This window comes from Microtus oregoni, unplaced genomic scaffold (genome assembly GCF_018167655.1).
Source record: "Microtus oregoni isolate MIOR12 unplaced genomic scaffold, Mior012 000036F_ref0000092, whole genome shotgun sequence".
In the NCBI taxonomy this organism is placed as follows: Eukaryota; Metazoa; Chordata; class Mammalia; order Rodentia; family Cricetidae; genus Microtus; species Microtus oregoni.
In genome coordinates, this window is record NW_024543095.1 from 14,626,156 (window position 1) to 14,653,311 (window position 27,156).

Here is a 27,156-nt window from a genome sequence, read left to right on the forward strand (position 1 = left end):
GCTGCTCCCTGTCACAAGATCACCCGCTCGGAGCCAGCATGGGTAGATCCATGCCTACGGTGGAGCACTCCGTTCAGGAAGGACTGGGCAAGGAAGGGGGTGGGTGTGGCGCTCTCCCTCTGTTGTGAACTCATTGTCAACAGCCCTGTCTTTGGACTCTGAACTCTACTAAAGCCACCCTCAAACCCCCCTCTCCCTCGGCCTGCCCAGACCTGTTATGGCCTCCAGGGTGACAGATCTCACTCCGTCCATTCTGTCATCTCTCTGCCTGGTCACCAGCCATAGCTCTCCTGTCCCCTCAGGGAACAGATCCACTAGCATACCAGAAACAGAGGCTCCTGAAACCCACCTCACATTGCACGCTTGAGTAGGGCGTGACCTTACTCCCTGCAATGTCTTACTGGTCCCCAAGAACACAGGGCTCCTGCAGACCTATGTGCACAGGTGTCCACGACAAAAAAGGCAAACAATTACAGGGTACCTGGGTGCCTTGGAGCCTGTGCACAGAGCCCAGGGGGAAGCTTTTATTTTCTGCTGCAATGCAATGCCTGGGTAACTCTGGCTTCCTTCCAATGCCAATGTTATCACTCTGCACTAGACCCCTCTGCTCCACTGCTGCCTCAGCCTGAAGCGTCAGGGTGCTGGCAGCACAGCCCTGGCCTCCTTCAGTTGAACTGAGGGAATTGTATCTGACCCAACCTAAGCATGATTTGGTGATTAACTTACTCAATGGAAACTGTCCCTGGGGAACTGGAATCCTTGCTGCAAAAATAAATTCTTCCTCTGGACCAGTTTTGCTAATCTTCCTTTATCTGCATTCTGCAACGCCCCCTCCACACACACACACACACACACACACACACACACACACACACACACTCCCCCTGCCTCTTTCCTTCTAGCTTTCCAATCAGCTTTTATCTTTATTCTTTCTTCCCACTGAGACCCAAACAAATCTGTTAAACAAACTGTCAGGGCACTCTTAAAGAGATAGCTCATGGCTGTTGCAACTCAGGGCTGCCAAAGATGAGTGGGGAGGCGGTTTAAGAGGTGGTCCAGGAGGTGGTTCATCAAAACAGTCCAGAAAATTGCCCTAGGATCTACCCGTCATTATCCATACCACGTGGAAATGAGGGACCAGGAAGGAACGACTGCTGGGGTCATGAGAGCAGACCCCTCTGAGAGGGACTGGCTGTTCAGGCTGAACATCTAGACCATTGCTTCTTTTGTCCCGAGATCAGAAAAAGATTTCTTCTTTCGTAGCATGACTTGTAAAATGTTTTCTCATGTGTACCTCCTCTCCTGCCACCCAACCAAGTGAACACATCTATGAAATGATGGAGGATACACACCGTCTTCCCAGTTGTGAGCTGTAGGGCCTCTGGACATCATCTGAAGCTGTTTGGATGTGGCGGGTGTAGTGACTGAAATCACAGAGTGCGTGCACGTGTGTGTGTGTGTGTGTGTGTGTGTGTGTGTGTGTGTGGTTGTGTGCTGGGCCACCGCTGTGCCCCAAATAAGGACCCTTCATAGGCCAAGTACGTGCACTCCTCATTCCCATCCAAGTCCTGAGTGGGAAGCTGGCAGCTTATGGAGGGCAGGCTGGGTTCATTCTACCCCCAGTGAGTGGGACAGGTGACAGGTCTTGAAGTCTTCAGGGGATCCTGCACAGGCTGCTTGCTAAGCTTCTGCAGGCCATTGGCTGCTCAAGGACCTAGTAGTGAAGTCTGGGAGAGTTGCTCCTGCCGCTCCCTTTGAGGGGGCAAAACCTCCTCTGCCCATTTCTGCACCAGCTTCAAGTGCCCATAGCTCTTAATCTGAGCCCCCAGTGAGCCAAACGACATTGAACGAAGGTGGCTTTTCCCCTTTAAGAGAATACAGAGCCTTTCTCGCTCCCACTTGGAACCAGGCAGGAAAGCTCCCACTTGGAATCAGGCAGGAAAAAAAAAATCTCCTGGTGGGCAGGATTATGTGCCTGCGATTACTCAGCTTTCCCAAAACAGACCTGAAGGCTTGGGTCTAAAGTGAGTTTTTGTGTGAGCCTTCCCAGTGATTTGTGACAGATGTGTCGGTCAGCCCAGTTCACCTCCTCCCTTCCCTCTTCGACACCAGTGACTTGCTACCACCTTCATTCAGGCCCCTGAGAGTTCAGTTGTCAGAGAAGCCTGGGGTTCAAATGGTTCTCCAATTTGGTGGGAACATAGCATGTCCTGGGCCCCGAATCTGCTTTGTCAAGCTCTTCTCATCCCATCACGAGCAGTTCTTGCAGCCATTGGAAGAATGATGAGAGGCTCTAACAGGTTTTAGCCGGTCTGGCCCCTTCCTCAGTTTCCTGTAGTCTCTCTGTCCGTGCTAGATTCAGGACCCAGCTTCCTTGTGGCCCATCGTTGCCCACATCTGTCCTGCAGTTTCAGCTTAGATGCTACCCTGTACTTTGTAGGAAGCAAAGCCACAGAGCCTGGCTGTTGTGTTGGGACAGTTTGAGAATGTCACGATGGATAGATCCAGGATTTGGCTTTAAGCCAGGAATTCCCAGCTGCCCTCCCGCACACATAAGTTCCCCGTGGAGAAGCCACATCCTCATAGCTGGCATCTCTGTAGGGGACCTTCTCCTTGGAGAAGTTGGTGGCAGGGAAATGAATTTGAAATAAATTATTCTTTCAGTAATGCCTGGGACCCTTACAGCCAGTATGGTCTTCTTCTTAGACATTTGCCACCTCAAAAGTTCCCTAGGATCTGCTCGGATGGTCTGCATGAAGGGAAGATTCTGCCGGTTTAACCGTGTGGCAGGCACTGGGGACTGCCAGGCCAGGTTCTTCTGGGCTGTTATGATCCCAGATCATTTGCAGAAACAAGAAGCCTGAGCCCAGAGCAGCTTCCAGAATGCAACAGGCCCACGAGCTGAGTTCAGGTCATCCGAAAGCTCTGCTGGTGTTAGCTCCTTTGAAGCCCACCACAGTTATCACAGGGACAGGACCTAAAGCTCATTAACTGTCAGAGCTGGGGGCAGAGCGCTTACCTAGTATGCACAAGGGCACGGCTTTCATTCCCAGCACTGCAAACAAAATGTAAAGGCTGGACAGACATCTACATGTCTCCTAATAGTAAGTTGGAATTGCCTGGAGAGCTCTGGCTTAGTCAGATGGGGCTCGAGGACGTGAATTTCCAGTAAGTTCTCAGATGATGCTGATGCTGAAAGGCGTGTGTTTTGGGAAGTACAGCTGGAGGCCGGAGAGATGGCTCACCTGGTAAAGGCTAAGCTCACAACCAAAAAGAGAAAACGGTGGTCCTAGTCTGTTTCTTCAAAGGTACAGAAACCAAGGCCCATGTGTATTGTGGAAAGGGGGACTAGTTTAGTTCAGTGGGGTCGTCCAGGAGTAGGTAACAGAACTGAAGGAAAGGTCTCGCACAACTTGGACTGGTAAAGTTCTGCCTGCTGGCTGCCGTGGCCCATTGGGCACCGTTTAGAGCCAGTCCTGACTTGGAAAAGCGGGTGTGTATCCCCAGCAGCAGTTGGTGCTAGAAATGGAAGTGGCATGCCTTGGCACATCCTGGCCTCCAGGTTGCAACTGTTTATTTGGACAATTAAGAACACAGCTTCAGCTGAACCACAAAATCAGACGGAAGCGTTTATCTCGGGTGGCACACTCTCGGTTTCCTCCCGTGCCTTGGCAGAGCTGGAGAGTGGGGTTGTGTTGGGCAGGGTGGGGCTGAGGGAAGGGCATAGCGGCTCTGGTCTCCACTCTGTTTTAGGAGATCAGTTAGGTGTATAGGACCAAGCATTGCTGGTTGCCCTCAGTGTTGGGGACAGGATGGGAATGGGGAGGGTTTCTAGGAAGAGCCCTAAAACATGTAGAGTCCCTGGAGGTGAATGTGAGACTGCTGGAATTGAGTGTAAGATCAGTAATGGCTGGACCATCCTCCCTCCTCCACAGATTTGTCCCAAGCCATCTTCCTTCCTGCCTCCAACCAAGATATGGGTAAACTCACACGGCCCAGCATCAACGTCAACATCCCCAATACCTAATTTATCCTTCAATCCCTATCTGTCTGGGCTTCCGGGGGCCTCCACCACATGGAGGAGTTCATGGGGAGATAAGGAATCTGTTTGCTTACAGTTCTTAAAATTGAAGCGGCTCCCACAGCAGAAGAGGCCTGAGGCCCAGGATTTCAACTCCCTCTGAGGATTATGGTTGGTGTGGGGGGGACCAAAGACAATAGCCTCCTGGCCACCCCACTCCCACAAACTCCCAATCAAAGCAAACAAAACAAACACCAGGGAGTTGGAAAGATCCATTCTGAGAGGTTATTTCTGTTGACTAAACATTGGCTCAGTCACTCCACCAATATGGGGGCCACAGGGACCTCTCAGAGAGGGGCCATGTGCTGTGAGGGAAATAAGAGAGTCTGGAAAGAAACTCCAACCAGAGCTGCACCAAGAGGAAGGGCAGCGGTCAGCTGAGGGCAAGCCCGCATTGGCCTCATGCTGAGTAGCCAGATGGACTCAGAAAAAACAAAACTCAAGCATAGCCCTCCCCAGGTCCAGTCACAACCCTACAGCTATGAGCAGGGATGGCCCACCTTGGTCCTAGTTGGTCAAGGTTAGCCACTTCGTGGAGACATAGTCTCCTGACTGTTACTGGGGGCTGGCCACTCTGCCTCCTCCCTTCTGGAACAGAGCAGTACACACAGGCCTCTCTAACATCCATAGTATTTGTTTCCAGAATCGTAGATCTCTCTGGTTACGAATGTGCATGTGCGCGCACATAACACACACACACACACACACACACACACACACACACACACACACACCGAAAACTTTTCTCAGGGCAGGAACCAAGTCTGCTGCCAATCCCAAACCCCTTCCCCATGACCCACCTGTGGGGATGAGTGGTTTGGGCTTTGACCACTTTGGATAATGAGCCTTATTCTGGGAGTGAGCATCAGAGGAGAAGGAGGATGGGACCCTGGAACACAGCTGGGTGCTTTTTATCTCCCTGAGAGGCTGCACTGGAACTCCACCTCCCATCTGCCTGAGGATGGGGCACGAGGGTCAAGGGCTTGGGAGGTGGGGGTTGTCTCCCTTGGGTAGTTTCTTCTCATGTTGCTCAGTGATCAGTGGGGATGGGAGGTAAACCAGCAACAGAATGTAGGGTGGGAATACAGAAACCCTGGAACCCACCCCACCCCATCTGTTTCTCCTTCCCAGCTCCTTGTTCAATCTTTTGGTTTTTATTTGTCTGTTTGTTTGTTTTCTTGTTGTTGTTTGTTTTGTTTTTCAAGAAAGGGTTTCTCTGTAAAACAGTCCTGGCTGTCCTGGAACTCATTCTGTAGACCAGGCTGACCTCGAACTCACAGAGTTCCACCTGCCTCTGACTCTTGAGTGCGCTGGGATTAAAGGTGTGAGCCACCATCATCTGATGTGCAATTTTAAAGTAAGAAATGGCAACAAAGAAAATAATAACCGCAATGACGTGAGTTCCGGAGATAGAGATGGCACATTGGGATGGCAGTGGGTACAGCCAAGGTAAGTAAGTGTCGGTGGCCAGGGAGCTGAAAATCAAGCAACACAAAGAAGAATTCTACATTGTTGCCGAGCTGGCCATTTACTTCCATAGTTATACAGACTCCCCAAGACCACATGGTCAGGAAAATGGGGGTGAAGCTTAAGCCACATGCACACAAGCCTGGGAGAAGATGATGGCAGCCATAAGCTCGCAAGGCCAGTGGCTCAAGGGCCATTTTCTCGTCTCTCTCTTTCTCAGCCTCCAGGGTCCAACCTTGTCCCTATCGTGGAGTCCACTCCCCCAGGAGAGGAGACAGGGGCAGGAGTAGAGAAAAGACACAAAGAATTCTCTCCTTGTTCATTGTCCTGTGAGCATCCTTCAGCAAATGCTCCCTACTAGAGGAGACATCCTCCTAAACTCACTTTGGAGAAGAGGCCAAACTGCTGGTCAGTCAGTAATAAGAACCCGGCTGGTTTCTAGCGCCAGGCCCCAGCCCCTGAGCTTAGCCTTGCCACTTGTACCTCATTCCCCCATCACAGAATCCTTTTAAGGTGGGAATTATCGTTCCTCATTTACAGAAGAGAAAAAAGATCTCAGGCTAGAGGGGCCTGTTCAAACCACAGGCTTCTTAAATGGCGGAGTTGGGAACTGGCATCAAAGTCCTTTGTTACCCAACCAGGCCATGATTCGCTCCAGGGGGCAGGGTCTGCCCCCTCAAAGTCCCTGTCCAGGGCAGGCAGGGGCAGACGTGCTGTCGCCAGGCCTGGCCTCTCTCTGCAGCAGTGTGGGTTGTTGTGACCCTGGCTCTGAAGGCTGTCATGCTTCCTGCAGGCGGGCAGCAGTTCCTCTGAGAGCCTAGCCCAGAGGCTAATCATCTGGGCAGGCCTGACTCCTCACCAGAGGTGTGAACATGCCTGGGTGTTGGGCTGGAAGGAGGCTGCTTTAATGGACAAGTTGGAATCCGTTTGTGAGCAGTAAATTGCCCTAGTCCCCAGGGCCATTTTCCATCATAAATCTAAACTATTTGACTTTGCAGATTCCCAGTGCTAAAGCCATAGCTGGGACAACAGGACGGCTGATGGGGCCTGTGGGGTGCTAGGACCAGCCCCAACAGAAACCTCACGCTCTCAGCTTACCCCTACCATGCTTAGTTCAAAGCTCCTTTTGTGAACTGCCTCCCACATGAATGGACCGGTCCTCAGGTGGCTTTCTCCCTCAGGCAACTCATTTTATTGCCTCCTCATGAGTCTGCTCAGCAGGCCCTCTCCTGAGGGTAACATCTACACCTGGGGCTTCCGAGGGCTCCCTGTGTATGACGTCACAGTTGTGTCTTTTCCCCCATCATTGCTCTGTAAGCTTCTCCACCAGATGGTCCCGCAGGAATCTCAAGTCTGTGCTATCCACCTTGAACTCAACATCTCGTCCTGCCCCACCAGTAGGCCCAAGGCCTATTTGAAATTCCCTCTGGCTCCTTCATCTCTTACCCACCAGGTGGCTCCAGGTCCTGACCTCCCAGAGGCCATGTCTCCATTTTTTTCCCCTGTCTCTTCTCCATGAAATCAAAGTGTTGGGCCATTTATGGCAAGATCTTTCTGTCAACCCCTCCAGCTGGTGCGGGGCGGCATGCGTTCTTGTGTGTTATCCTCTTGTTTCTCAGCTTAAACAATCCTGATGGCTCCTTAAACCCTCCAGGACATCACTAATACTCCACAGTCCTCCCTGGACCTGGCTCCCAAGTCTGTTTGTGCCCTTGCTTCTTAGAACTCAGATTACAGTTCCTCAAGATCAACGTTTCTCAACCTGTGGGGTGTGATCCCTTGGCGGGGGCATTGAATGACCCTTTTGCACAGGTCGAATATAGATATTTACATTATGATTCTTAGCAGTAGCAAAATTGCAGTCACGAAGGAGCAGCAAAAACAATTTCATGGTGGGGGAACTATGTTAACCGGTCGCAGCATTAGGAAGGTTGAGAGTCACTGCTCTAGACAGAGCTGTCTCTGTCCATTCTAGTCCTTTCCCCTGTCCAAGGCTCAGTCAGACATCACATACCACCCAACCCAGAGGTTGGTTAGGAGCATGGTATCTATAACCAGACTACCCAGACCCAGGTCTCTCTAATACCGCTCTGTAAGTTTGACCTCGGAGCTAGTCCATTCCTTAGCCTAGGCGCCTTGTTTTACCCATCTCTACAACGAGGGAATAGTAGCCTGGCCCCACCAGCTGTTATACAGAGAAAGGGAGATTGTGGAAAGCACTTGGGATGGAGGCTGGCGTGTGGTGAGTACGTCACGTGCCGGTCTGAAGATTCCAGGTGATGCTTCCACCAGTTCCCTGAGCTGCACCAGTCTCTTCCTCCCCCACACTCCCATTGCAGTTTTTTTTTTCTACAGCAGCCCTTCCATATCTACCTGGTTCTTATAGGAAAATCCTTTGAAGGCAACTGGATAATTGTAAGAAGCGAACAGGATCAAACCTGGAGGTTGCACCACAAACACACTGGCAAGCCTTACAGCTCCCAAGCCCAAGGGATGTAACAGGCTCTTGGGATCCCGACATTAGCATCTGGTAATACTATGTGGGCAGTGTATTGGGCAGTGCAAGTATCTCACGCCAAACACCCTGCTTTTATTTTGTAGATGTAGGTTTAGCTGGAACTCACAGGTACATGCTACAGTTCAGTATGGAAAGATGTGCTCCCCCACCTCACCCTGCTGCTCCCCACGGCGCTCCACCTCTTGATTCTAGTTCAGACACCCTCACTAGCATTTCCAGACACAGAAGCAGGAGTCGTGTGATACAGAATGATTCCTGAGGTACCCTAATTTTGGTAAAAGGCTGTGTTTAGGGACTGATAAGATGACTCAGTAGGCAAAGGCACTTTCTGTGCAAGCCTGGTGGCTTGAGGTAGACCTCTGGACTTGCACACAGGTGGAAAGAAAGGATCAATTCACAGAGTTGTTCTCTGCGCACCCACACCCCTCTCTCTCTCTCTCTCTCTCTCTCTCACACACACACACACACACACACGCATGCATGCACACACATACAAATAAACAAAAAATAAACACATTTCATGGATATGTTTAGAGACATCCATACCAAAACCACAGGACAGTCCCCAATATCTCCTAGTCTTTCTTAGTCCTAAATTCCCAATGCTTTGATATCTCAAACAAAGGCTACATTTCACAGCCTTGCTTGCATCTGTCCCAGACATGTGACTAAGTTCCAGCAAAGCGTCACTTAAGGAGATAATACCCTTTTTGGCTTGTCCCTAAATACATCTTTTTGCCCCAGTCAGGCACTGAGGTGTGTACCTGTTAGCGCTGATTGCTTTAAACCTCTGGAGCGGATGGCCCAAGTTCAAATCTTGACCTGGCTATGCACAAATTGTGTGACCCTGGAGAGCTTACATAATTCTTTTGTGCCTCAGTTGCCTGGGAGTCAAAGGCTGTCTATGTGGCAGGACTCTTACGAGGAGTACATGTGTTAATAGGTGAAAAGTAGTTAGAATGGTCCTAGGTGTGTTCTGCTGAGTGTTGCTATGGTGAAGATAGTGAAGGGGTTACAGAAGGCAAGGATGGAGTTAAAACCACTACTGGATGGTTTTGGAGAAGCTGTGTATTGTGAATGGCCTGGACCCTTAACCATTGTTGGACCCTTGACGACCAGCTCTTGACTGTTTACCTGAGTTTTTAGGAGGGGGAAAAGGTTGTCTATCTTATTTAAGTCATCATTTTGGGTTTTCAGTTGCTTGTGACCTAATTTAATCATAAATTACATAGCAACCTTGGAGATTTGCCACGTAGGCTTGTCCACGTCACTTACTGCATCCCTTGTGGCTATGTCTCCTGTCTTACAGGAAGGCTTTCCGAGCTCTCTTTGTGGCTTTATATTCCTTATAAAATCCTCTTCCTAGCTTAGGCCCAAGGACCTACTGAACGAATAGAGGGAAGATGTTCAAGTTGTTCTTGTTAGATAGACAACGGTTTCTTCAGCTGGTGGCAGAAAAAGAGTGATTGATGAGAGTGTGCCTTTCTCAGGGGCTGGAGAGAAGGCTCCGTGGGTAAAGGGTCACTCGTGCAGAGGATCCCTGTTCTGTGGTCAACACCCCTGCAGGCCGCTCACAACGACCTGAAACTCCAGTTCCAGGCCCACACCCCTGGCCTCCTCAGGAGCTCACACACATGCTCACACCTACACACAAACACACACATGTGCATAACTTAATAAAATAAAATAAATCATGTAAAAACGACACTCATCAAGCGTAGTGTGTGGTCCAAGGGCTCCACGTGTGTGATCCTCATGGCGCACCGTGACGTAGGTGTATCATCAGCTCAGTTTGAGAATCAAGAAATGGCTTCCGAGAGCTGGAGGTCATAGATCCAGGCAGATTCTAGATTAGGCAGTTTGCCTCCAGAGTCTGGTATCTTTTAACAATCTTGCTACGCAGCATCCTCAAGGACTTTTCTCCTATGGGGTCTTTGGAAGGAAGAGTGGGTCACTCACTGCCAGGTGCAGGAGCCAGCCAGACCACAGCACAGGAAGCACAACCTCACTCCTCTGTAGGCTTTGGAGAACTGTTCACGAGGCTGGGCTTCAGGGAAACCGAAGGGGGAAGTGTTAGGACTTTCCTATGATCAACATGATAAAGACTTTCCCCTCCGTGTTCCCAGCACATTCTTGTTGACCTGGCAGCTGCTGGCTGGACTGGCTCCATTTTGGCCAAATATTTGACACTGGTAGAGTTTGTCTGTTCCCCCCTTTTCTCCGTGTCGTGCGATGTTTCCAAATCTTGTATCCTAAGCCCAGTTCGTGCATTTTATCTCAACAAACAATGTTTCGCTCTGAAAACTGGAGTTACAAAACACACATCTTAATCCTTCCACGTGAAAATGAGTGGTGGGAATTTTAGACGTCAGACTTTAGTATTTTAGAATAGAGGTTGGAAAATTTGCCTGTCTGCCTTCCCTCCCTCTTCCTTCTCTCTCTCTCTCTCTCTCTCTCTCTCTCTCTCTCTCTTCCTTTCCTTCCTTCCTATCTTCCCATAGCACTGGAGACTGAGCCTAGGACCTCATGCATGCTAGACAAGCACTTTGCTTTTGATTTACATCCCCAGCTACCTCCTTCTCTCTTTTTTTTTAAAAAACAAAACAAAACAAAACCCCACAATGTCTTATTAAGGTGCCCAGGCTAGCCTTGAGTTTACTGAGTAGCCAAGGCTGGCCTTGAACTTTTGGACCTCCTGCCTCAATCTCATGAGTAGTTTAAAATTATGGATGTTTATTTTTTAATTTATTATTATCATGCCACATACCCCCATTTCTTCTTTCTGACTGCAGATCTCATATGCTTTATTTCAGCGCCCTTAACCAAGGGGTCTTCCCTGCCTGGTTCCAGTTAAGCCAGTGTCCTATGCCAGTCCTGTCAGCCCAGCTCAGCACACAATGGCCCTTGCATAGGCTGCATGCTTTAGTACCTCCGTGAGTCCTGCACCCATCTTCCAAGGCATGTCTTGGCTGTGTCTTTAAAATGTGCCCAGAGGTCAGAAGCTGTGTTGAGTGCCCAGAGATGTTGTTGCTGGCTTGACTTTCCACGGCTATAATAAAGCCTCTGACCAAGGCAACTTGGGGAGGGAGGGGTTAATTTGGCTTACACTTTTAGATCACAGTCCATCATTGAGGAAGATCAGAGCAGGAACTCAAACCAAGACCTGGATGCAGAAGCCACGGAAGAAGGCTGCTTGTTAGCTTGTTCCCTGGCTCCTGCTCAGCAGGCTTTTTTACACAGCCCAGGACCACCAGCCTAGGGACGATACTGACCATATGCTAGTCTCTCCCACATGAGCATCCCAGAAAATGACGACCAGCATTCCCACAGGCCAATCTGATAGAGGCAACTCTTTAACTGAGGTTCGCTCATTCCAGGTGACTCTAAGTTCTGGTTAAGTTGGCGATAAAAACAACAACAACAACAAAAAACTAATCAGGACAAGAACCACTGCCCACTTTGAAAAGGCATTTTGACTTCTATAGGTTTTTTTAAATTATTATTATTATTATTATTGCTATTTTATACATGTGAGTGTTTTGTCTGCATATATGTCTGTGTACCACGTACATGCCCGGTATCTGCAGAGGCCTGAAGAGGGTGTCCAATCACCTGAAGCAGGACTTTGAGACAATTGTGAACTGGGTGCTAGGAGCTGAACCCAGGTCCTCTGGAAAAGCAGTCAGTATTCTCAGCCACTGAACCATCTCTCCAGCACCTCCTGTGGGTTCTTGAAGGTCTTTCTGTTCTGAGATGTAGTGATTCTTGGGTCATGCGCTCCTTCGTGTTTCAGTATTGGGTACAGGTAGGCTCTCACAAAGGACTTTCTGTGCGTCTTCTTCCTTCTGGAATCAAACAGGCATGGCCCCTGAGAGCATGGTGACAAATGCTCTTGTCACCCAAGACCTTCCCACCAGGAGGGCAGGAGAAGCAAGGGACTTGCAAGACCAAAGCCTCAGTATTTCCTTCCTTCCTTCCCTCCCTTCCCTTCCTCCCTCCTCCCTCCCTCCCTCCCTCCCTCCCTCTCTCCCTCCCTCCCTCCCTCCCTCCCTCCCTCTCTTCCTCCCTCCCTCCCTCCATCCCTTCCTTCTTTTAGATTATTTTATTTATATATGATGAGTTTTGTGTGAATATTTGCCTTGTATGTGCAGGTTCCAGAGGAAGCCAGAAGAAGGTATTCAATGTCCATGTCCTGGAGCTGGAGTTAACTGAGAGTTGTGAACCTCCTATGTAGCTGCTGGGACTAGAACTCAGGATCTCTGGATGAGTAGCAAGTGCTCTTCTCTTAACCTCTGAACCGTCCCTCTAGCGCAGCACCACTAGTTTCTAGGCTAACCTATTCTGGTTAGCTAGAATGGACTCCTCTTGGTCCAGTCTTAGGGTAGTTAGTCTTCTGGCCTGGGCTGGGAAGCACAGCTGGCCTTTCATAAACTGACTCGATATCCAGTTTGGACTCAACCGCAGCCCCTCCCCCAGCTCATGGCAGCCGGTCCCTAGGACCACAGAGGAAGAGTCATTGTTGACCTAGGATAGCCAGACCAGAAATTCTGCAAAATGCAAACGCAAGCACTTTCAAGCTACAGCTTCATGTTTTCGGTCCCCACGGCCTCTTTCCGCCAAAGGCATTAATGTCCAGATGGAAGGAATTCATCTCAGCAGGAACATGTGTTTTCCTCCATGACTTTGCCCAGGACCCAGGTCAACAGCCCCAAAGAAACTGCCTGAACCAGGCTTCAGCAGGGAAGCTGAGCCTTTGGGGCCATAGCCAGAACAGAGCAATTCCAACCATGGAGCCTGAACCTTTAACCCCAGGACGCCTAGACAATGTGTCTTGCTCAGGGCCTTCGTTCTAGACAAATCCGGCGAAATATTTGGCCTGGGTTTGAATTTGCATTGTGATCTGGAGTTCAGAAGATCTTAGGTCTGGGAGGGGATGGCATCCATATCGCCAGCATTCACCTCAGGGGGTGCCGACACGCCTTCCTCTTTCCCCTCTACGCTTTGAGTCACAGGATAAAATGATGGTGGCGTGACTGGACACAGGGCTGGAAACAATAACTCACTCTTTCACATTTTCCTGAGATCCCCTAAGCTCTTGCATCTTGCCACATGTAGTTATTTCTCCCTTAGCACATTGAATCCATCACCAGGACAGACCTCCATGTCCTTACCCCAACCACATCCTCTCCCTATGCAACATGGTTCATCCCGCCTTCACTTCCCTCCTTCCTTTGACTCTTAGTGACTGAAGGAAAATGTAGCATCAATCCGCATTCAACCTGCGACAGTGTCTATTGTTTCATGTGTTTATAAAGTATCATTTGAGCCTGGCAGTGGTGGCCCACACACTCAGGAGGCAGAGGCAGATGGATCTTTAAGAGTTAGAGGCCACCCTGGTCTACAGAGAGAGTTCCAGGGCAGCCAAGGCTACAGGGAGAAACCTTATCTCGAAAAACAAAAAATAAAGTGTCATTTGACAAAATTACAATTTAGAACTCTTAATTTGTTATATTGTCCACTCTAGAATCAACAACATTTCATTCTATAAAATAAAAACAAAAAAGAAAAGATGTTTTATCAACAGAGAAGGGCTGGAGAAAGCAAAAACAAGACAATGTAAATTGGCCATTTCTTTGATTTTAAGACAGGATTCTCACCTTGAGTCTCTTACATCAACATCCTAAGTGCAGGGATTAGAGTTGTGTACCATCCCACCAGGCTGAGATTGGTGATTTCAAAGGTACTTACCCTGAAAGATGGGGACAGCAAGACAGACCAATAGAAAATGGGCCATTTGGGGTATCTTTTTTTTTTTCAAGTAAAAATTAGGGCAGAGGAAAATTTCACTTTTATGCCGATTGCTTGGGAAATCTATCATCTCTCCTGATTTCTTGGGAGGTCAGATAACAATTCTGGGTTGACTTTTAGTACAGCTACTCCACTTTGATTTTTGGTCTGGTATATCAGGACCTAATATAGCATAATATTAAAAAATGACCTTCTATAACTTTTTATTTGATAATATGTACATCTTCGGTCCCCAGACACTTTTTTTTTCCCTGTAAAGACAGGGTTTTTCTGTGTAGCCCTGATTGTCCTGGAACTTACTCTGTAGACCAGGCTGGCCTCAAATTCAGAGATTTGCCTGTGGCTGCCTTCCCAGAGCTGGGATCAAAGGCGTTCATGGCCACTCCCACCACACGTTTCTTTAAAGATGGAATCTCACTATTGTAACCTACCCTTGAACTTGTGGCGGCTCTCCTTATCAGCCTCCCTAGTATTAGGATTACGTGTCTGAGGACGTACGAGGACCAGGCCCTGCTCACAAACACTTCTTTTCCTTTTTTTTTTTTTTTTAAGACAGGGTCTCTATGTAGAGCAACCTGGCCTTGAACTCACAGAGCTCTGCCTGCCTCTGCCTCATGCCTGCCACCATATCTGACCCAAGCACACACACTTTAATGCAGTTTTGCCCAATAGAAGTTTAAAGAGAAACATGTATGTAATGTAGAAATTACTATTGGCCACCTTTTAAAGTACAAGTTAACTGAAGAAAACTTAATTATAGCAAAATGTTTTACTTAGCTCGATATATAAGAATATAAAATATTATAAAAATCACTTTACTTCTTGGTCAAATTCTAATTTTGCATTTTTTTTGTTCTTACCTGCACAGGGGAATTTGACTGTTATGTCTTCACAGAAAACTCATAATTCACCTGTGTTTTAGCTTGTTTTTGTTGTCAGAAGGAGTGGCATGCAGAGGCTCCTGCATCCTCAACAGCCAAGGCTTCGTCTCCCGGGGTAATCAACCAGAACAGAGGGGCTGGACCATCGCACCTTGCCAGTGTAGACCACAGAGGGGCTGGACCATCGCACCTTGCCAGTGTAGACCACAGAGGCCCAGAGAGAGCCAGCGGTCAGCTTAAAACAACCATTAGATAGTTAAAGGATCAAATCCAACATGTCTGCGTGGAGAAAGGGGAGGATCCTGTTGTCATGGTGTTGACATCCCTGAACCATGTGATTCCAGCTGATGAATGCTGAGCCCAAGCAGGGGTGAGGCTTTGAGAAGAAACTCCAGCTTTCATGGAGAGGCCCCCACAATCTTGGAACACTTGCCCCTAAATGAGGAGCCCCTCAACTTAGGATGCTGGAGTAGCCTCACTTCAGAAAATGGAGGGACTATGGCTTTTCTGTTCCTGGTTAGGAGTGTCAGGGTTTTAGGGTCTAAAGCCCGTTTAGCCCAATGTCATCTTGTAGAAGAGACCAAAGCAGGCTCATAGTCAAGTTGGAACAAGGTCTAGTCTCAAGGCTTTTGGCATTCCCCTCCGCTCCCTGGGCTCAGGCTTTTTCAATGGTCCCTCATCCCCCGTGGTCCTGCATCCCACTTTTTCTTTCCTCTGCTTTCAGGGCTGAGCTCCCTTTTCGTGATTCCATTTTCTGGAGAATTTTTTCTGGCTCATGACTGATTTTAGAAGCATCAGAGCAAAACCTAGTGGGGTTGGCCAGGTATCACCTAATGGTCTGCAGAATCGGGGCATAAAACAGGCAAAAAGAAAAAAGTCTTTGAGATGTTTAAAGTTAGGTGGTGGTACATGAAACATGAAATAGATTCAACCGACAAGACTGGTTGGTCCCTTGGAGTCTTGCGTCTTCTCGCCCTGGAATTTATACTTGCAATTCAAGTTTCTGGCACCAGATGGCAGCGCTACTCTGTCTGGAATTAAAGATTGCTTGATCTGCAGAGAGGCTCTGAAATTCATTCATTCGTTCATTCATTCCACAAGTATTTATTGAGTGTTTACAATGTGCTGAAAACATTTTTAGATTCTTGGGATACAATATTGAATTCAGCACAGAAAAAAAAAAACCATTATGCCCTCTAGGCGCTTCCTCCTTAGGCAGGAAGACAGTGAGTACAGAAGAAACACATCTGGAATGTGGAATGGCAAGAGAACAGGGCCCCGAGGAGAAAGCTGGGAGTGTGAAGTCAGAGCAGACATCAGAGACAAGAAAAAAAGCAGTGGTGGAGGAGGGGTGGGATTGCAGCCGAGCCTGGAAGGGAGAAGGATTTGTGGGGGTGGGGCTTGTAGCATAGCATCGGTTTGTTACTATCTTCCTTACTTGTCTTGTTGCTGTGATAAAATGTCCCAGAGAAAGGCCTTAAGGAAGGAAGAGTATATTCCGGTTCCCAGCTTGCGGGTCCAGTCTGCCGCGGTGGGGAAGTGTGGCGGAAGCAGTCTGAGGCAGCCGATCTCGGTTGGCATCCACAATCAAGAAAGCAAAGACAAAGGATGAGGCTCGGTTCGCCCGCTCCTTTTCGCTCAGTTTTTGACATTAGCCCATGAAATGGTGGCACCCACGACAGGTTGGGTTTTCCCACCTCAATCAATCCAGACTAACCCTCACGGTCCTGCAGAGATTTGTCTCCATGGTGAATTTCAAACCCCCGGACTGACAGTCACGATGAACCATCGGCAATCACACTTGTCAGAGGGGAGACTGACGATCTGAGAGGAACTGAGACTGTCCAAAGTGAGAAGTCTAAATCTGGGGGGCCCTAAGCCTATCCTATCCTATCCTATCCTATCCTATCCTATCCTATCCTATCCTATCCTATCCTGATGTCCCATTTGGTCCTGGGACCACGTCCCCTCAATTTGGCAGGGTCACAGGCATACCAAATCCTGCCTGCTTTTCTTCTCATGTTTTTTTTTTTTTGGACAAACTTTCAATTATTTATAGTTATTGAGTTCTTAACAATAAAATACAGATCGGAAGCAAGGCCTATCAACCCGTGCCCCATCAATCTTTTGTGCACTCTCCCTTTGTCTACCTGAGAAACTAGAGGAGGTACGGGAATCCAGAGTTCTGGTGAACAAGGCAGTCCCCAAACAGAGGGTGACTTAGTGCCTGATGGCTCACTCCATGGAGGTGGATGAGCGACTGTCTTTGTCTATTTCCTGCTGCCGCAGCAATGCTACAGACAGACAGGTGGTTTCTTGTGAAAAGGAAATTTTTTCTCATAATTCAGGAGCCTGAGATATCCAAGGAACCTGCATGCTACATTACAGCATCATTGGATGCATCAGATATTGAGAGAGAGAGAGAGAGAGAGAGAGAGAGAGAGAGAGGAGAGAGAGAGAAGAGGAGAGGAGGGGAGGGGAGGGGAGGGGAGGGGAGGAGAGGAGAGGAGAAAGAGAGAGAGCGCAAACTTCTATTTTATAAAAATTCACTCTAGAGAGAACAAGTCTAATCCCTCAATGACGGCATTAATCCACTCATAACAATATGGTCCCATGACCTGTTCATTTCTTTTTTTTTTTTTTTCTTTTTCTTTTTCGAGACAGGGTTTCTCTGTGGTTTTGGAGCCTGTCCTGGAACTAGCTCTTGTAGACCAGGCTGGTCTCGAACTCACAGAAATCCGCCTGCCTCTGCCTCCCGAGTGCTGGGATTAAAGGCGTGCGCCACCACCGCCCGGCGACCTGTTCATTTCTTAAAGGTCTCCCTTCCTGTATCATCACAGTGGCAGTTACATTTCAGTAAGTGTCCCAGAGAGGACATTGAAACCCTAGCAGCTGGAACACTGTGAGGAGGGGAAACAGTTTGTGTGTAGACGCTTTCCCTACACAGAGTGCCTGTTATTAGAGGCCTCCTCCTTAGTGAAGCGATTTGTTTGTCTTTTAAGGCAAGCACGCACCACAGTAGCCCAGGCTGGCCTTGACCTTGCAATCCTGCCTTGACCTTCTGCGCACCAGTAGCCTGAGAACACACTCCCTTTGCTAAGAGATTGGTTCTGAGATTAGACACAATGCAAAGTCACGCTTACAATTCAAGCTGCAGGCACCAAAGAGTCTTTTTTTTCTCCAATACTCAGAGCGACGTGGACCAGGAGAGCACAACTAACTGACTCCCAAGGCCCAAGGAAGGCATCTCTGGCGGGATGAAGCTAACTTGTATGGGAACTACGGGAATCAGACCAAACAAGCCAAGAAATCACACTTCTCTTCACCATCCAGATCCTCCAGGCCTAAAGCCAGCTTGCCCAGTGGCAAAGGCCAGTGGATGATCCTCCGACAGTGACCCAGCTTGAGTATGTCCTTTAGAACAGAGTTCCGAATAGTAAGTGTTCATTGAACTAACATACAATGCCCTCCGACCCATGGTCTAAGCTCAGAAACCCGGATAAAACAGTGAGCTAGTTAGACCCTGGCCCTCCTTCCCCCATCCTCTGTGCACAAATGCCTGTGGTGGAGTGTCGCCCGCCCCCCCCCAGGTAACTCTACAGAACAGCCCAGTTAGGTCACATTTGTTCCCTTTCTCAGAGTTGGAGCTTATCAGCAAGAAGAAGGAAATGGAGTTTCCTTCGCCCTTCTTGGCTTTGGAGTTCTTGAGGTTTGAACTTTCCTTATCATGAGGAGGGACGGAAGTCTTTGGTCTGTGTTTCCGATTGAATGGAGAACTTGTCAGGGTTGGGTGGCCCTTGTGATTTGGAGGCCTGTGACCGCTGGAGGGTAAGCAGGTGCCTATGGATAGGGCCGTGGGAGAAGCACAGGCTTTTGGGCTGTGAGACCTTTGGAGCTGAATAGAACTAACTGCTGGAGAGTCTTTTGAACCAAAGGTCTAGGGACCAGGAATCTGTCCCCAAAGACTCTGAGCTGACAACATCCTGGACAGTGTGTGGTAGGGGCTGCCCTGTGCCTTCAAGAGGTGAGCCTGTGTACCAAGGCTCTTGAACCTTGAAGAAAGTCACCAGCTTACATTGCCCTCAAAGTGGACCGGACCCCTCTGTATGAATCTCACGGACTGCTCTAGGGATGACTCTAGATTGACAATTAAGCTCCCACTGTCTGTTCCCATTGTCGCTAAATCCTGACGTCACCTGTAGTCTTTGCCAGCAGTTTTCTACCATCATGATAAATAATACTTTGTAAAATTTAAGAAATATACCACTTATTTCTAAAACTGGAGACAGACAGACAAACAGCCTACAAATGGAGGGCTGAGGACGATTTTTGAGAATCTGTCTAGTCCTCGTCCATCTTGTTTAAGACAGGGTCTGTCTCATTTCTGTTGCTGCTGAGCAGAATGCTCCAGATCAGCTGACTCAGGGGCTTCTAGCCAATGAATCCTGCCCCCCCCCCCCACTAGTGCTGGGGTTACAGACGCAAGCCATGGCATCCTGCTTTTTATATCGATTCCAAGGATTGCAGGAAGGTCATCAGGTCTGTGAGACAAGCAATTTTACTTGCAGAATCATCTTCCTGGCCCACAGCACTTTTTGAATGCTCAACTTTCTGCCTTAATTCGTACTTTGTTTAATTACTCCTTGATATGAACTATGAAGTGAGATTCCAGGGCCCCGGGAGTCCTCATAATAAGAGGGTCCAATCTTTTCAGGAGGAGCCAGTGATATTTCCATTTCTCTGTGGAGTTTTGCCAGCGTCACCAGATTAGGCTAAATGGTGAGTTGGGAATCTTGCTTCCTGGTGGGGGGGGTGTAATTTACATATTTATTTGTTTTATTTTGCTTTGGTGTTTTGTTGAGACAGGGTCTCAGCGACTTGAGAGGAAGCAGACTCCAGCCTTTGTTTCCTGCTGCCTGTGAGTGGCGCTCACCATGCTGGGTTGCAGCCAACTCTCTACCAGGGCAAACACTAACAAGCACCAAATTTTAGTTCAAAATTTCAGGCTCTCTTGATTCCTTGTTGTTCATTTTCCCAGAGAAAGAGAGCAGCACCGATCTTAAGCAGGACTCTCATGGGTGCTATTGGGTCACTTGTCCTTTCCCAGACCAACCAGCGCCCAAGAGGATTGGGCATGGCAACATCGAACCTAGGCCATCTTGTTTTATCTATCCCTGGTCTAACCTCAAGGGGGCAAGAACAATCAACTCCAGTTTTATAGATGAGCAACTGACTTGGAAACAGATGAATTAACTTCTCCCAAATTGCAGTGAATGGGCTCACTGAAGTTAGCGTTGAGTTGTGGGGAGTGGAGCGGAAGGCTTGTGAGACAGTGTTCTTGTTGGTTTCCAGGTCTCTTTTCAGATAAAAGGAGCACAGGAGAAAATGTTTTCTCTACTTTTATTGCCACTTTACATCCTTGCTTTGGAGAAAGTCTCACTGTGTGACATCTGGAGCTGTGGCGGTCACTGTTTAGCTGTGAAGAGATTTAGAGACTATCCAGACACTGGCCTCTTGGAGTCATGCTCAACACCACTGACATCCGCCCACCTCAAGGTTCCTTCATACGGAACCACAAACTGCTTATGTAGTTCAAGTTCTTATTAGTTAGGGTTTCTATTACTTAGAGAAAGATGCTTTGCCACTGCTACAGGATCTATAGAAGTTGGTCAGAGGCAGCATCCTTGGACCTATGGAGTTGGTCAGAGGCCAGCATCCTTGGACCTATGGAGTTGGTCAGAGACCAGCATCCTTGGACCTATGGAGTTGGTCAGAGACCAGCATCCTTGGACCTATGGAGTTGGTCAGAGGCCAGCATCCTTGGACTTATGGAGTTGGTCAGAGGCCAGCATCCTTGGACCTATGGAGTTGGTCAGAGGCCAGCATCCTTGGACCTATGGAGTTAGTCAGAGGGCAGTATCCTTGGACCTATGGAGTTGGTCAGAGACCAGCATCCTTGGACCTATGGAGTTGGTCAGAGGCCAGCATCCTTGGACCTATGGAGTTGGTCAGAGGCCAGCATCCTTGGACCTATGGAGTTGGTCAGAGACCAGCATCCTTGGAGTACATCTAGAGAGGTTTGCCTGAGGTATCCTGGTACTGAAGAACTTATTATCCCAGGCAGCGGCTAAGCATGACTATGGATAAGATGATCTGGGGGTTGGGGAGCTGTCTGGAATATAAGGGAGGAATAAGGAGCCACTGCTAGATTCTCAGTATGGGAGAGACAGAACAGGGAAGCCCCCCCCACCCGCCGGCCCCGCGCTTGGGGGTGGGGAAAGGACTTTAGCCAGAAACATGGAGGCAGAGCAGCAGATGGAACAACAAAGAGCAGAGAGCCGTCCAACAGGGACTTCCTGTGGCTGAACTACAGAGAGCCCGCAGGAAGGAAGGAAAGGCTGTGGCAGGGACTCAGCTTGGATTCTAAGCACCTTAATTTAGATCACACATCCAGGAAGACGCTAGGAAATGGCTAATGATGGTCTCTCACCCTGAAAGGCTTTGTCCTACCCGGGCACATCCAGCTAGGGGGCCAGATATGCACCACCGGGAGTCTCCTGAGAGCATTCATGGACAGAAGGAACCAACGGTCCTGAGCCACTCGGCAGAGGGGAGTGAGCCCTTTCCTCAGCTGTCTCGCTGGGCAACAACGGGTAGCATTTGCTAATTCTGTGGTGGATGTCCCCACCAAGGGTGACTTTACCAACATTTTAGCAACTTTCTCACAAACTTGTTGGCAGTGAACTAACTACCGGCTTGTGGAGCCCATACTAGGTTCCCTGGCACACTTAAGATCTGCCAGTCACTACTTCTAGTCCCCTGTTTCATCTACTCAGTTAAGACCCTCAGGTCCTTTTTCTGGGGACAGGCCTGCCTCAGATCTTGTCTCCACAGCTTGGTCCACATGTATCCCTTTGTTTTTGACTTACTGTCTTGACTTCCTCCTAGTCCTGTCCCCTAAAATCCTGTTGCAGGTCCCTGGTGGTGACTTGTTAGGTGGCTTCTTGTGACGTGCATTCTTTCCCACATCAACCACACCTGTTCCTCACCTTTACCAGCCTGGAGTGGTCCTGATGGCTTGCCTGGGGAGAAGCTTCTACCCTGTGACCTGGCAGTGGGATTCTGGGAGATTACAGAAGAAAAAGTCCTAGGAGCTCACCCTGGGTTCCTCTCACCCTGCCCATCCCACAAGCTCAGAGACACTCAAGGAAGACTGTGTCCCTTCTATAGTCTTGGCGAGCACTCTTTACTGCCTTGATTTGCTTCTGAACCTCAGAGCATGAACGAACACACCCACTTCACCCACAGCCTTTCCAACACCTGCCCTTCTCAACCTCTGTTTCAGAACGCCATTCCTTCCGGTGCAAGAGCCGGTTCCCCTGGGCCCACACCTGTGCAGTTCCCTTCCCTGCTTTTATCACCGGCTTATCACATCCACCACCCAAATCCTAACCACCCAGCTTTTGGCCCATAGAGTTCCCAGCCCACCTCCTCTAGCACACCTGTCCTGGCCAGGTGTGCGTGTCTGTTTCTCCTTGCCCACCCCGGTTGTGACTGGATTCTGACGCTGACATGAGCAGTTCTGATGAAGCCTGGGGCCAGAGGGCATTTCTCTTTCAGCACTGGCCTGCTGTCTTGGTGCTTCCTGGTAGAGACCTCCAGGCTCCTCCACCGCCATGGACATTTCCCGAGACCATGGCTGTGTGTGTACTTCCCTCCGACACGGCGGAGACACCACGAAAGCCCAGGATACAGGTGTGTGGTGTGTAGCTTCTGTCGTGAGTGCTGAAAACATTTGTTTCAAGAAGCAACAAAGTTCAAATGCAAGTTCTTTTGTGGGTCTGCGCACACACCCGTGAGGGCCAGAGGTCACCGTCAGATTTGTGTGTGCCTTCCTAACTCTCCACGTTATTTTTTGAGACAGGGTCTCTCACTGAAACTGAAGCTCGCCCATTCAGCTAGCCTGACTGGCCAGCATGCCCCTTGGGTTCTCCTACCTTCACCTCCCTACTTGGGAGGAGCACAGACTTGTACAGATGCACTTGTATTTTTACAGGGTGCTGGGGATCCAAAGTCAGAGCCTCCAACTGGTGTGGCAGGCACTTTACCCGCTGAGCCATCTCAGCAGCCTCCAAGAGCAAGTCCTTCACGTGTTCCACGCCCTCATAGTTATGAGCGAGACCCATGACAGAGAAGAGACACAGCCACTAAAGGAAGGATTCAAAGGGAGCGCGCACTGCCCTGGAAGGCAGGGAAGCCAACTGTGAACCAAGACAGAAGAGTGGGGGAAGTGGGCTTTCCAGCCCTGAAACAATCCACCCCAGCAGGAGGCTAAACGCCAGGGAAGCCAGAGGTCAGGGGATCTTTAGATGGCCCTGGAGGTTGGGACAAACCCTCTACCCAACCCCTCTGCCCCTGGCCAGCCTCCTTTGCAGGGAATATGGCCTCCAGCTCCCAGCTGGAGCCCGCCAGCAGGAATGTTCTCGTGGTTTTCCTGTTGGGATCATCTGGGCAGGAATGTTCTCGTGGGTTTCCTGTTGGAATTCCATGAAAAGTGCTTTCATTCTTCCAGCTGTGTGCCCCTGGAGTTTGTGGGGTGTGGGGTCCAGGGGGATTCCCAAGCCCAGCCCTCCTGGGCTACCCACAGCCTCTAGGCATCTAATTAGTGTGAAACCTGGAGCAGTGACCAGTGTGCAATTGCATCAGCAACAGGGAGGTGGGAGCTAAGTCATAGCCGTTCCCTGCTATGACTGGGAAGAGGGCGCACCTACAGGTGCCCAGCCCTGACACGGGGAAGGGGTAGAACAGGGTGGTGGTCAGGTGGGTTCATCCTACCGGGGCTTGGGGTCCAGTTTCTTATTAGGTGGCTGTCCAGTTTCCCCAAACTCCAAGCCTCAGTTTCCTCCTCTGAATGGTAATGAATGTGTACAACAGAACTGTTGTTACAGTCACAAGATAGGCCCCTATCTCTTCCCTGAGCCTGGGACCTTGCTACATCCTTGTTGTCATCTGGTCACCCATTGCCTTTGCTGAGCCTTTGTCTTCTGAGGGTTTCATCCATCCTCCACCCTTATCCTTATCCTGTTCCTAACAGTTCCAGCTAGGTATCAAAGGTGACAGTTTGTGGCCCCACCCACCTGTAGGTACCCCCCTATACTTCCACTCCCACCCCCAGAATGCTGCTGGGCAGAGTCATGGTTTTCTGTGGAGCAGGATATTTGGGGAAAGAGGTCAGTTGGCAAGAGCGATTTGACCAAGGCTCAGATCCTGGGACAATGGCTCAGAGAAAGCAACCTGGAGAGTTGCCCCATACCCTCATCTTCATCTCCATCATCCAGTCCCTCGCCCATCGCACCCTTTCCTCCACTTCCATCCTCGCCCTCTTCCCCCTCACCCCAGCCTCTTTCTGTTTCTCTGCATACTCGCACACTCAGTTCTCTGCGTTCCTAACAAGCATACCTAAGTGGGACGCATGCCACCACCTCACCTAACGAAGAAGATGATGCTCACAGATGTTAGCACTGTTTCTATGGTAACGTAGAATTTGGGTGTGGAACAGGCTATGCCCTCGCGTGAATGGCGACTCTGAGCTACACGCGGAGGGGTAGTGTCAAAGGCTCGCTCCCAACCCACCCTCTCCCACCCTCCCTAGGGTCCACAAGGTACCACCACTTTCTAGCTTCATGTGGGTCCTTTCACAATGTCCTGCTATAAATGTGAACCAACAGGGCCTGCAGTCAGATGTCTCTACTTCCTGCCCAGACGGGAGGGTGTGGTCCACACTGTTTATACAAGTTTATCCCTCCCCATGAATGTTGGAACTCCGCCCCCAACGGTTCATCAAGGGCCTCTCATTAGTTTTTGAATGCTGACCCGCACTGAGCCCTTGCTATGGCTGGACATTGTGTTGAAGGGTCCCTGTGGGCCACCTCATCCACCACTTCCCCAACTTCAAAGCCTGGGGTGCCATTTTCTTCAATGAGTGGCAAGCCTCATCCAGGTTACAGGCAGTTGATTCTGGAAACAGTGCTCCCATAAGCTACTCCTTGAAGTTGCAGAAGTTTCCTCCCACCTACAGTGAGTGACTTGATGGCGTACCCTCCTTGGGTTCTGCTGGAGGCTGAAATTGGCAACCCCCAACTGCACAATCTCAGCATCTGCAAGCAGAACAAGTCAGAACGGGGTTAATGATCCAGTACATACACCACTGTTTCATGTCCGACGACTAAAAACAGTCACGTCCTTTTCCGGATGAGGACATGAGGCTCTGGGGTGGGGGCCTCAGGGGACACAACATTTGCAGAGTTGTAGGGAGATGGGTTGCAGTTCAGGTCTTGGGGCTTCCTTCCAGCAGTCTGAGTGGTCCTAGTCTCCTTTATTATATGAGTTACTTTTCCTTTTTCTTTCTTTTTTCTTCTTCTTCTGTTTGTTTTTTTGAGACACAGTTTCTCTGTACAGCGCTGGCTGTCCTAGAACTCACTTTGTAGACCAGGCTGGCCTCGAACTCAATCCGCTTGCCTCTGCCTCAGGAGTGCTAGGATTAAAGACATGTGCCACCACTACCTGGTGTGAGTTACTTTTCTTATTTTTTTCTTTCTTTTTTTCCTTTTTCAAGGCAGGGTTTCTCTGCATAGCTTTGGAGCCTGTCCTGGAACTAGCCTGCCTCTGCCTCCCAAGTGCTGGGATTAAGGGTCTGCACCCCCACTGCCAGGCATGAGTTACTTTTCTTGATGCTGTGACAAACTTTAGGAAGATGTTTGTCAGTTTCATCGTGGCACAGGAAGCAAATATCAGATCTCCTCACATGAATCTGCACCGGGAAGCAGAGATATTAGACTAGCATCCAAATGGATTTGACCAATCCCCTCTCCCCTGCCCGGGCAACCCATTTTTGCCACAATCCCAAAATTTCTACAACCTCCCAGAACAGTGCCGCCAGCTGAGGACCAGGTGTTCAAAGCAAAGCCTATGTGCCCATTGAGGGTAGCTCAGATTCAAACGCAACACTCTTAGGTATCCATCATGTCTCCTGAGATGAGGCTGGTTGCCAAAGACTCTTTCTGAGAAGGAAGTGAGGACTGGCCTGGGTCCCTGGGCGGGGGCACTATGGGAGTTGTTGGCGGAAAGGGGTAATTTATGTCCCCTCCCTTACCCAGGGCACCCTGAGACCAGCAGGGAGATGCTGTGGAAGCGTTAGCGTCAGTGCTAAGAGCCGTCTTTCATCAGAAACTGGCTTCTGAGGCAGCCAAGATGCTAGACCTACCCATGTGTCCCGTCTGTCCTTGTCTATATGTTGGGGGACTGGAGTGATCCCCGAGTTGAAAGCTTACCACATGGCAGGAGACTGGAGCCCTGTATGTATCAGAACAGGGTGAGGTCTGATCTATCCTTGGACAGTTTGTAGCAGAGGTGCCTTAGGTGGATTAAGATAGTCTCAAAGGCCACGTAGTTTTGAGTCACATGATTCCATCGGTTCTGTATTGTCCTCCTGTGCCCTCTTGCCAGGTTCTCCTCCTCCCCTAATCTCCTCTCGGATACCTACCCTTGCCTTTCCAGAGGAGTACCAGCAGTGACAGCTACCACAGCTGCCACGTAGGTATGCTCACCCCACACATCAGCGCTACTATTGGTATACCAGAAACTTCCAAATTCTGTACACACACCCTCAGGTATAGGGAAGGGAGGCTTCTTGTGGGTCTACCACAGGATAGCCTGTGGATGGAGGCCCTGCAAGCTCAGCCTTGATGAATCGCAGAACCAATACACAGAGAAAATTCCCACTCCGGGCTTCCCTCTGTGCTGACCTTCTTAAGTTCCCCCCATCTGCCTTGCCGTCCTGAAGAGGGCAGGATGGTTACAGAAGACAGCCCTCTCCCGGGGCCTTCCCAATGTCTCCATCTTCTCCCATGCCTGCTAGACTCCGAAGGCTCCTGTGAGACTAGCTATATTGTTCCAGCCCCCGGGTCCTGTCAGCAATTATGGAGCCCCTTCTCAGCTACACCTCATCTCAGTACCCCCAGACACACCACCCCACCGTTCTGAGGACAAAGCCATTTCCTCTGTGTGTGACCTCACAGTTTTCTAGTATGAATGAGTGATCCCAATGAACCCCAATGCCTCGTCACTCTGGGGCCACCAGAGCAGGTTAGAGCCTCCTTCAGCAGCTGGATTCCCACTCCTGCACCCTCTGTGTTCCTTCCTTTCCTTTCCCAGGCCCCAGATCTGAGGCCTGTGGTCACTGCTGACCAGCATAGTATGGCAGGGGGCTGCTTCCCAGACACACCCACAGGGAGAATCCCCTGTAGGGCAGAAGGACCAGCCAGGGAAGAGTTTACTCTTGGAGAGCACAGCTCTTTCGGCGGGTTCTTGAAAGTTGCGAAAATGTTGGCTTTGTCTGAGCA